The sequence below is a fragment of the Chrysochloris asiatica genome, unplaced genomic scaffold (assembly GCF_000296735.1).
Source record: "Chrysochloris asiatica unplaced genomic scaffold, ChrAsi1.0 scaffold00056, whole genome shotgun sequence".
NCBI classification, from domain to species: Eukaryota; Metazoa; Chordata; class Mammalia; order Afrosoricida; family Chrysochloridae; genus Chrysochloris; species Chrysochloris asiatica.
In genome coordinates this window covers 562,354-570,973 of record NW_006408574.1, presented here as the reverse complement: position 1 = coordinate 570,973, position 8,620 = coordinate 562,354, and positions in this window count along the sequence as shown.

Below are 8,620 nucleotides of genomic sequence, written 5' to 3'. Positions count from 1 at the left end.
TCGGGCAGGGTTTCGTTCTCTTGTGCATAGGGTCGCTGTGAGTTGGTACCGACTCGATGGCACCTACCAACAGCCACAATTTGGGCTTTAGTTGCTTCCACTCTGTTCCTTTGCCTTTCAGTGTATTGTCTGTTTCTGAAATCTTAGTATTAATATTCTGTGTTTCTAATTGCAGATTTTGTATTATTTAAATATTGACATTTATTTTGTCTATTCTTGGAATGTTTTCCTGGATTCTTCTAAAGTTGTTTCTGTGTTCTCCTGGCTTTCCTTGATCTTCCTGGCAGTCATTTGAAGGTCCCTAAATATCACTCTTTTGAATTCTTTTTCGGTTAGTATCATTGCCTTTTCTTCCAGCATCTTGGTCATTTGTTTGAGCCATTCTCTCTTATTTCTTCCTGTGAGCTTAAATGGTTGTTTCTGGGGCACTGTGTTGTCCTGTTTGGGTTTAATTGATGCTTGTATGTTGCTGTGTTCTTAGGCTCTCTCCGCCTGTCTCCTCTGAGTGAGTGTAGTTAGAGAATGGAAGCGTGTCGAGCAGTCTCCATTCCTGCACCTCAGTTTGGGGTGGGTTTGGCTGGTGGTTATTGTAGATCAGGTGGAGAAGGAGCTGGCATTGGCTCTTGACCAGTGGATGGAGCTACAGGGGCTATGGTTATGGGCATGGTTGCTGTTACCTGTCAGGTGGGAAACAGGAGAAGACCCCTCTCCATTCACATACATAAGAAAACAAAATAAAATAAACAAGGAACCAATTATGAAAAGAGAAGAATCATATAATAACTAAAAAGCAAGACGAGGGAGAGGAAATTAAACCTGTAGAAGAGAAAAATAAAATAAAAGGAAGAAATTAAAAAAAAAACTACACTTAGAAAAATCAGGGAGAGGGAAAATAAAGAGAAAGAGAGTAGAGTAGTAAAGAAAGATAAAATGAAAAACAGAAAACTCAGAGGGGAAATGCGAAACGGAAGGAAAGAAGCCTAAGTGAAAGCAGAGATAGGATGCAATTCAAAGGAACGGACCCAACAAAACAAGGAAAGGGAAACCAAACCACAAACACAGGGGCAGTTGTTGCTCCCAAGTCGTTCGTGAGGTGGTGCAGGGAGGGTGTGACAGCGGAGATCCTGGCCCGTGATGGACTTCTGTCGGCTTATCTACACCGGACCAGGACACTCAGTCCGGAAGTAGTATGTGGAGAGCCTGGATGGAGCTGGATGCAGTGTCTGTTAGCACCACAGGCAGCTGGGGACAGCGTGGCTGCTGCTTAGGGGTTTTGCTGCAGTCCTGGGGTGGTGCTGTAAGGTAAATACTGGACCCAGAGGTCTGTCTGACCTGTCTGTAAGGCTGACTTAGCAGCCGCCCCTCGGAAACTCCAGACACGGCGGGCGCTTAACAACAACGACAGCACTGTTCTGGTGGCTCTTTAGGTTGTGTGAATCTTGAATTGAGCCTGCCTGAATCCAGGCACCAAAGAAGCCCAGTCTACCTGCCTCATGCGAGTTTGGTTCCCAACCCCATGAGAGCAGGTCTGCTGGACGTGGGAAGTGGGGGTGGAATGGGTGGGAGTTGATCACACCTCTGGTCAACAAGGGAGCATGGGGAAAAAGAGAATCTTTTCTGTCGCTTGTGTGAATTTGCTTAGACAGGCCACCTCTACTGCCACAGCTGCTCACGAATGTTCAAGACGGTCGCACTGTGTCAGGGTGGTCATTCACCGGTCAGTCTCCCTCTGTTGCCGTCCTGGCTCAGCTTCTCCTCCCAGAAACACTCAGTCCACTCTCTGACTTTTCCTCTGAAGCTCAGGCTTCCAGGTTTCCATCTGTTTCATTGGTCTCTTGTGTCTGTTAGAGAAGGCTGGCTTTGTAGTTTGTCTGCTAGGCTGCCATCTTGCAGGAAGTCCAGCAGTCCAGTTTTCTAAGTCATTTCTCTCTGTCATGTCTTTTTTCTTGTTCTACTTTTGTTTTAAAAATATATATTTGTTGTGAATTGTATGATAGTTTACATGGGAGAACATTAGCTTTACATTCATCCTGTCGTTTCATTGCCATGGTTACAATCCCCTCCATGCATCATCAACCAACCAAAGGGTATATTTTACAATCCCGCCCCCCTCGGTTGTCAGCACACAGCCCCTCTCCCTCTCTGGGTCTAGAGTCCCCAGCTGCTCCATGTCTACGTCATCGTCTCTGCCTCCATCTCTGGCGTCACTGCTTCTCTGGGTAGGGTCCCGCTCTCTGCTCTTCTCCCTTGAAGGTACAGAGGCCTCAGCTCCTAGACTGCAAGATCAACCACTCCCCTCCTTTTACTACAAAACATCTACCTTTACATTTCCAACCCTCACAGTCAGTCTTGGTAACAATTATTCACCATTGTACCACAAGGGACCTATCCCTATCTCCTTTCATCAGCCCCGCCCAGACAGATTTGATACTATTCAGTGGAGATTCTACCTTCCTCCACGTCCTCTGGATCTAAGCTCCCTCTTGAAAGCTTGTAAGCTTCTTGCCTTTGTAGCCACCCCCTTCCATTTTGGGTAGCCAATGTCCAAGTTGCCCAGGCCTGTCTACTGTGTGTCTGGAGGGAGTGGGAATGATCCTTACTGTAAAGATTTGTTCCCTCTTTTGAGCTACTGCATCCATAGGTATAGGTCAAGTTCATCAAATAGTATCAGGTTAGTCTATTTTTCCTAATCTTTCTTCTAGTTGAGCTCTGATCATCCAGTCATTGAAGCCAGGTCAAGTAGGTATTATCTGCAAGTGTGGGTGTTCTTATGCATATGCCCTCCCTTCTTATCAGCTGGACACTTCACTCTCCACTCTGTTCCTCTGTGGCTATGTCACTGACTTAGGGTCCAGGAGTCCCCAGGTCTTGCCACACTGCTGGCCAACCAGGCCAACCAGACTCACAAGAGTCTATTGAACATTGTAGGGTTTAGCTCGCAGCTTCTCTGCTGTTTTTCCCTCACTTCCCATTATTGGTGACGAACGTGGTCACTAGTCAGAGTGTGTATTCCCATTGAGTCTTCGTCTTGGAAGGGGGTTTGCCCTGAGGGGACCTGGCCACTTGCCTTGATGTCTCCTGGATGAGCCACTTGCTTGTTCTTGTAGTAGTCAATCACACTGCCATTGTTCTGTCTTTTTCCTGTCGGTCTTTCTTTCAAGAAGTATCTTCTGTTCTTCTAGCTGCTCTAGGCTGGGCTGCTTGTTCTTTCAAGTGGAAATTTCACACCTCAGAAGATTCTGGATGGGGTTCAGGATTCCACCTATAGTCTTATGTAATGCAGAGGTTCCTCAGGAAGCCTCCTTCACTGGGCACGTTGTAGCCCCATTTTAGGTATTCCAATCAGTTATAGGCAGAAGACAGACTTACAAGCTTTCTATGGTGATATTTCTGGCTATTCCTTCCTCTCCCCCTCAGGTGTCTATTTTATAATGGAATGCAGGGAAACCAAGATTCAGAAGACAGCCGAGCATCGTAACATCATTTCCCCCCTTTTGTCCATTCAAGCCCAGAGCCCTGTGGTTCCAAGGTTGTACTGTTCTACTTTTATGGAACAGATTTTTCCAATTCCTTTAATGATTTTTAAATTTATTGTGTTTTTATGTTTTTTGCCATTCTGTTTCTTTTTGAGTGCTTCCTGTTCTTGTTTTACATATGCAGTATCTTTGGCTCTAAACATTCTTGAAAGTTATTAAAATTTCTAAATTTTGTTTCAGGCAAGCTTTTCTGTTTCCCCAGTGTGCTTCCTCACTGTGTGTCTTTTGGTCTTTTTTATGCTGGTGACCTTCACGTGACTGGTGATCTCGACAGTCTGTTCACCCTTAACAATGAAATGAGGTCTGTGTGTGGGGGCCTTGCTTTCCTCCTGCCTTCACAGTGGGGATCAGGACTGGCTCTTGCTTTCTGTGGCCCTCTCCATGGCACTGCTGCTCTGCTGCCTGGGCTGACAGCTTTCCTTGGAGAAGGAGCCTCTAGTTCCTCGTCCTAACTTGGGTCAGCAAGACAGCCTTTCGCAAATCTCCTGGTTCAGTCTAGGAGCTCATGCCCGCCTTTCTCCTGCCTACTGAGCCATTGGGTGCTTTTCTGGTGGAGCTTTTACAAAGTGGAACCTCTGCTGTCTGGGTCATGGTGGGTCAGGGGTCCTGAGAGGGCCAGAGTCTGACTGTGCCTTCTGTGGCCTTTTACATGTGAGGGGATGTTTGGGTCGGCTTGGTGTCTCACTAACAAACCACAAGGAGCCCCTTGAGCTAACACTGCTGATGTGCCACACACCTGCAGTCCCAGAATGATGAAGTCTCGGATTTACACACATCCATCCTACACCCCTGTTCCGTTCTAGGCACCTCCTCCATTTTGCTGTGTTTCTATGGCGTCTGTTCCCCAGCTTCTCAGCAGTAACCCCCTTAGTGGGTCTCACCTCCTGCTCTCTGGACTGAATGAACTGTCCTCCCTCTGTGTTCCCTAGTCCTGTGTTGAGTATGGGTTTCAGCTGTCTCCAAACCAATACCAAACCCCCTGTGGTTGCGTTGATTACAACTCAGAGCGATCCTGTGGGAGAAGTAGAACTGCTGTTAGGGTTTCAGAAGCTGTGATCTTTATGGGAGCAAACCGCCTCATCTTTCTTCTGTGGGGGACTAAGAAAATCTCTCCCAGGTGGCATTTTCGGTGCTCTTTCCTGTCCTTGAGTTGGTTCTCAATAAGAGGAGAACTCTGGATCTTGACAAATGACTGTGTCGTGGGAAAGTTCTGGAGTGAAGAGCTGTCCTTTTGCCTCACTCTGTTTTCACACCCTAAGGACAAGGGTGGGTGGCTTTCCTAGGTTTGGGCAGGGCCGTCATGGGGGTTAGGCCTGTAGGTTCCTGCCATCTCTTTCTGTTGTAGCCTCAAACGTGTTTGTGTTTTTGATCACATTTTATTGAGTTTGACTTTGAGGGAATCTCCAGGAGCCACCCTCTGGCTTTGTTTCCGCAGGAACTTGGTTCCTGTCATTTCATTGGGCTTTTCTGTGTTTGATGGGTGATGGGTGCATTTGTCTTTGGGCGAGGGGCAGTGTGGCTTCTCCTTGGTAGCTCAGGTGCACCACAAGGGGCTAGTTTCTGAAGCCCCTGATCTACCGCTGCAGGTGAGCTGCCAACACAGTCCCAGGGTCAGGTGGTTTCTCATTTACTGCTTTGTGTTTGCTTTTAGTAGTTTTCTCTATAAAAACAATAAAAATTCTTCTCTTTGAAGGTGTTGGCATTTGAAAAGCAGTGGCAGTGACCCTTCTGACACTTTGGAGGGTCATCTCTGACGTGGTAACTTGGTGTCCAGCTGTTCTCTGTGCCCCCCTTTTGTAGACTGGCAAGTCCTGAGCAGAGTGTCCTCACAGTAACATGCCTATGCGAGTGTCGCGCAGCTTCACGGCATTTCAGAATGTGGCAGAGCAAATATTACTGAGCTAGGGAATGAGATTGTTGTTGTTAAGTGCCGTTGAGTTGGTTCTGACCCATGGAGCGGCTGGTGAGCTTGAACTGCCGACTTTGCGGTTCAAACTGACTTTGCAGTCCACAGCGCCGCACCAGGATTCCAGTCCATTAAAAGCAGGAAGAAAGGGCTGGCTGTATTGCACTCTTTGAGATGCTCCTTAAGGAGACAGCCCCTAACCAAGCCCCTGGCCGTGGAGTCTGACTCGAGCTGCCTGATAAGGTTTTGGAGGCTGCCTTTCAGGATCCAGATTACATCTTTCTTCTGCACAGCAGCTGGTGGGTCCGAATTACTGCCCTTTCAGGTACAGTTGAGTGTTTAACCTCTACGCCACCAGGGCCCCTTTAGGGGAGCTAAGGTGAGTGCTAATAAATAGAAGTGTGAATTGGATTGCTGAGGTTTATAGTATGTAAATTAAGAAAATTATGGATTTCAGCAAATTTAGGAAACGGAACCCTAGGAATCCAAGAAGACCAAACCCGCATCAGTTTTTCCTCCTGGGCCTTGGGCAGACCTGCTGTACCCCTGTATGATCCCATGTGCGGGGGGCGTCTATATCCCAGTTGGCTGTGTGCTGAGGTGGGTGCTGGTAGGTGAGGTCAGTGTCCTTTGGCTCACAGTGCCATTGCCGGGTCAGAAGGGGCGCATGGCAGTAAGTGAAGTGGAGGGGCCGGCCCAGATCCCACTGAGCCGGGTCGCCATAGAAACAGTAGGATGTTTTGGAAGCCACTGAATTGTAGGGACAGCTGCTGTGTGGAGTGAAGAACTGAAGGAAAGGAGACAGTGGAAACCTGCTCTTCAATTGCAATTGTTAAAGAGGACTCCTGGGGTGATGCTGTAGGGTCATGTGGAATAAGGACCCCTGGTAGCTTAGTGTGTTCTGTGTTGGGCTGCTAATTACAAGGTCAAGCGTTTGAGTCTACCAGGCGCTCTGCGGGAGAAAGATGAGGTTTTCTGCTCCTGTAAAGATTTACAGCCTCGGAAACATTGGGGCACTATGATTTGAAACCGACTAGAAGACCCCCAACAAAATAGCCAAGTGGCAACAGTAGTGAGGCTGGCCCAGGATCGAGCAGTGTTTCGTTCTGCTGTGCATAAGGTTGCTATGAGTCGGTACCAACTCGATGGCACCTAACAACAACAACAACAGATGACACACAATCACCATCACTGCCACCGCCACCATACGAATCTGTGTGAACTGTTTGTTGGCAAAGTTACATTTTTGGGGAATCAGAAGTTATATGTGGATTCTCAGCTGCATGGGGTCAGCGCCCCTAACCCTCCTGCATTGTTCAAGACTCAACTATGTATTTATTTCCTTTTCACCTCTATTTTTTTTTTTTTTTTAACCTTCCAATTTATTATTGAAGATAATGGTTTATTGGTCCCAAAGTTTCCCATTTTGCTGATTTGCATTCTTACGGTGTTACCTAATGGGTTCATCTGTGCCTGTGTTTTCTGTGAATCGATAGTTAAGATTTAGGACTGCCTCTGTCCAATATGAAGAACTGGTAGCGCTGTAGGGTCGGTCAGCACAGGACAGTTCTAACCCACCAGCTGCTCTGCTGGAGAAAGATGAGGCTTTCTGCTTCTGTAAAGATTTGCAGCCTTGGACATCGTCTACAGGGTCGCCATGAGTTGGAAGTGAGTCATTGGTGGTGGGTTTGTGGGTTTGGTCCAATGGGAGGAGCTCTGCTGGTATAGCGGTTAAGCTCTCAGCTGCTAACCCCAGAGTTCATGGTCTGAACTCATCAGCCACGGTGGGGGAAGATGTGGCTGTCTGCGCTGTTTGCTAGCCTCGAGGCTTGCTGTGAGTTGCAGTTGGCTTGACAGCACTGTGTTTGGCTTTTGGTCTTTCCAGTAAGGTAGCCACTACCCACAGTTGGCTGTTGAGCACTTGATATATGGTTTGTGCAGTAGAGATGAGTGGTGAGTGAAACCACACACCAGATTTCAGTTTCAGAGACTTAGTACAGGTGGGGATATGTTGTTAATACTCATTTAGGAACGTTGATTGCGCAGTGACATAAAATGTTTTGGATGTATTAAACTAAAAAGTAATTTCACCTGCTGTGCTTTCCCTTTTGTGCTGTGGCTGCTTGGAGACTTAGAGAGAGATGTGGTTTGCGCTACGACATTGGCTGTTTCAGATGGTGGTGGTCTGCAGGCTCCATCACATTGAGGGCAGTGTCTTTTTCGGCAAGAATATGTGTATCGTACCTGTTCTTGAGTGCTTTTATCAGGGGAACAGTATGTCTGCTGCTGATCGGTAGGTAACATTAACCCCTTGTGGGTGGTGGGTGCTTTTGGGAGAGAAAGTTCCTGGAGGAAAGGACGGGACGAAGAAAGGCAGACTGGATCATCTGTGGAATGCTTTGGCAGATAGCAGACCATGGTGGGAGCACTTATATACTCAGCTGCTCACTGGAATGTTGGAGTTTCAGACTACCCAGAGACACCACAGAAGACAGACCTGGGGATCCGTTTCTGAGGAAAACCAGCCACTGAGAGCCCTGTGGAGCACACTTGTCCTCTGACACACATGGGGGCTCCAAGAGTAGACCCTGTTGATGTTAGGTGCCATCGAGTTGGTACTGACTCATAGTGACTCTGTGCACAACAGAACAGAACAGTGCCCGGTCCTGGGCCAACCTCACAATCGTTGCTGTGTGTGAGCCCACTGATGGATGCTGCCACTGTGCCAATCTCTCTCTCTGGGGTTTTCCTCTTTTTGTCTGACCCTCCACTTTACCAACCATGATATTTTTTTGTAAAACGTAATGTTTTCGGGGAATTGGTCCCTCCTGACAGTATGTCTGAAGTATGAACGACGAAATCTGGCCATTCTGGCTTCCAGGGAACACTCTTGTCAGGTGTCATCGCGTCGGAACCGACTCATAGCGACCCCATGCACAGCAGAACGAAACAATGCCCGATCCTGGGCCAACCTCACTACCGCTGCCATACTTGAGTCCATCAATGATGCCACCTGGCCGATCCATCTCGTTGGGGGTCTTCCTCTTTTTATCTGACCCTCCATCTTAGCCAGCATGACATCCTTCTCCAACGATTGTTTCCTCTGGACAATATGTCCAAAGTAGGAGAGACGAAGCTTAGCCATCCTGGCCTCCAAGGTGCACTCTGGCTGCACTTC